The sequence below is a fragment of the Trachymyrmex septentrionalis genome, unplaced genomic scaffold (assembly GCF_001594115.1).
Source record: "Trachymyrmex septentrionalis isolate Tsep2-gDNA-1 unplaced genomic scaffold, Tsep1.0 scaffold29, whole genome shotgun sequence".
NCBI lineage: Eukaryota > Metazoa > Arthropoda > Insecta > Hymenoptera > Formicidae > Trachymyrmex > Trachymyrmex septentrionalis.
The window spans coordinates 813,996-817,072 of record NW_017305451.1 but is presented as its reverse complement, the minus strand read 5'-3'; positions in this window follow the sequence as shown (position 1 = coordinate 817,072).

The window sequence follows — 3,077 nt, the reverse complement described above, 5'->3', positions numbered from 1 at the left end:
CGTTGACCAGGGCACCGCTTCGGTTCCGACGTGATCGTATCTCGACGATGACGATGATGACGATTACGATGATACTCGGCTCGATCCCTGCCTAGGAGAGCGTAGCTCATAAGACGACGCGTGCATCAGCGTGCACGGCGAACAGCAGCCGCGCTTGGCAACACACAGGGGAGAGAGGGGGCAAACACGGGTTAATACGTGCCAGACAGAGATAGCGCGGCGGCGAAAACAAACTCCGCCTCGCTATCCGCGTGCGCGCGCGCGATTCCAACACACAAGGCCGCCGTGGGGCAGCTCCTTCGCGCCAATAACAGTCAAAAGTGCACGATACAAACACTATCGATATCCGCGAAGATTCGCTCGAATTCGCTCTCCTCGACCTCGGTACTCGAGACTCGAGACACGAGCGAATAAACGATTCCTTTCGGCGTAGCCGTAGCCTCCAGAATGCGATCCGGCAACGTCGCGCGGCCGCACGCTTGCGCGTGAGTATCCGAGCGACGGCGAGAGAGCGTGTTGCGACGTATCCCGCGCGAATTTCGTGGTCCACCGTGTGGCGAGTCGATCTCCGCCTCTCTCCTTCGCTCCTCTTCACGTCTCGCTGCTCGCACTCACGCACGACGAGACACTGCCACGCACAGACGCCGAGACGCGATAACGCAGTCCGTGGTCTCGGGGTGAAGGAATTCCATAGAAAAAGCGGTATTGCACACGGCCCGCAAGCAATATGCCGATCCGCGGTGGGGGAGTCACTCACCGAGTGCGTCGCCTAGTCGCCTTTGACACCGCGTAAATAAGCACGAAGAATCGCACGCCTCGCTCGCTTTCCCGCCAAACAAACGCGACTGTCAAGGCACACGCGCGCGTGGCCCACCCGGAGGGGTTGACTGGCTGGCTGGCTAGCTGGCTGACTGACTGGTTGGCTGGCTGGCTGACTGGTTGGCTGGTTGACTGACTGACTGACTGACTGATTGACCGGCTCTGAAAGAACGTGTACGAATACGAGATACGATTGCGCAGTTACGTGACGTTGAACACAGACGATATAGATACGTGCGCGATACTACGGAGTTGCGCAAAGACACGTAGTTATCATGTAAAGCGCTCTCTAGCGACTGAAGCGTGCTTCTTTCATTGCGAGCAAGTGAACCTCCCGCGCGATTCGGCACTCTCCGCCACGACTCGGTTCGGCCCTTCTCCTCTTCCTCCCCGCCACCTTCATCAACCTCCACCGTCGTCGGGCCAATCACGCGGCGAGCGGAGGAACGAAATAACCGCCATTCGCGATGTATAGTCTCCTCGACCTGACTGCGAGTTGCTGCGCGAGTGTACGCGGTCAGAGTTATACTTGGGCGAAACGTGCGCGGAAAGATCGTACAGTGTACAGTTATCGGGAGAACGACTCAAACGCTCCATCCCTACTCATAGGGGCCATGGGAGAACGGCTTACACGGCTTACACCGCTTACACGGCCGAGCGGAATGCCAATCGCGATCTCTCTGCGCTGCGGTCGTGCTCCAATATTCCAGCTTTCAAACTTTGGGTAGGGACGAAATTTGAAGAGTTGACTCGTTAGGTCGGATTCTTAATAGGATTACTTCAGGGGACAATATTATGAGAACTCTGAACTGGAAAATTGTCTAAGAGAGAGTTCCCACGGTGACTTTCTTTCAAAAATGAAATTTCTTTCCGTTACTTTAATATTTCATAATATAGGATTACTCGAAGAGATGATGATATTAAAAGAAAAGTAACGAAAAACCGTCCAACTTTCATAACGGTTTTCTTTCGAACAAAATTTTGGAAATTTGTCCTCGTGGAATTATCTTATTTAAGTGAGTTGCAAAATTTGTATTTAAACTGAGTTTTTATTTATTTTTTATTTTTTATTACGTATATTTTCTTCAATTTGATTTTATTTGTTTAATTTTAATTTATTCTTTTAATTAGATGACTTGTTTTTTTAAACAAATATGTTGACTCTTACTTTGCCCTTTATTTATTGTTATTTATTTTGTACAGGAAGAGTCCTTCAATTTGTCAAATGTTAAGTGAGTAGCAAGTATAGTTTTTTTGAAAATCTTTTTTTTGAAAAGAATAAACATTTCTTTATTTCTCATAAAAAAGGATATAACTAATAAATTTAATTCTAACATAATATAACTAGTAAAAAATATAACTATAAAAGTAGAATTTTTTTGGGACGTTCTGAAAACCTCAGCTACCTACTTGCGTATCTTCAGATCGTCTATATCCACTTTAAGATTAATTTCTCGATTATTTAATATTTTACTGCAGAGATCTTTTGTCACGAGAGATGTCTCTTGCTCCTTTCATTCTTCTCATTTTATGATGTGATTAATAAGACCACGTACAGGATCGGGATCGAAAATGTCGTCGGACGTGTCAAATTAATTTAATTGTGACCTTAATTCGTCGTTTTAATTGTCCTTCACGCACTCGTGCTCCCGGATAACAGTGGCGAAAAGAGAGTGGCGCGTCCCTCTTCGAACGAGAGGGACATGATGTGGGAAACGAGAAATAAATAAGTCCAGTCTCCAAAACAACACAACACAATCTTATCGCGCGCGTATATTCGGTGGATTTTCATGTTTGCACGACGCGACACGTTACGCACGATGAACTTATTTGCATACCACTCGGATTATCGTCGACATTTAATACAACATTATAGACTCGCCACGCGCAGTCCGAAGGTTACTACGTTGAGCTACTACTATAAAGAAATGAGATCATAATTTGTTAAATCCTTCTAATTCGACACGACGTATCTCAAACGGTCCATCCAAATTTTTGTGTTAATTTAACGCGAGATAAATCTGTTAGATAGTAATACAAATATTATGCAAAAGTTTACACAAAATGTAATACTTTGACACAATTCGAAATAAATCGTGGAAACATATTTCTTTGTAAAAGAATGGTAAAATTACCATTCATAATATGTTAAATTAATATGTACATTCACCTTTTATTTATTTATCTTGGAATTTACGTCTTAAAACTACATTTTTAAAACTATTAAATATTATGTTCACTCACTTAATAAACTATAT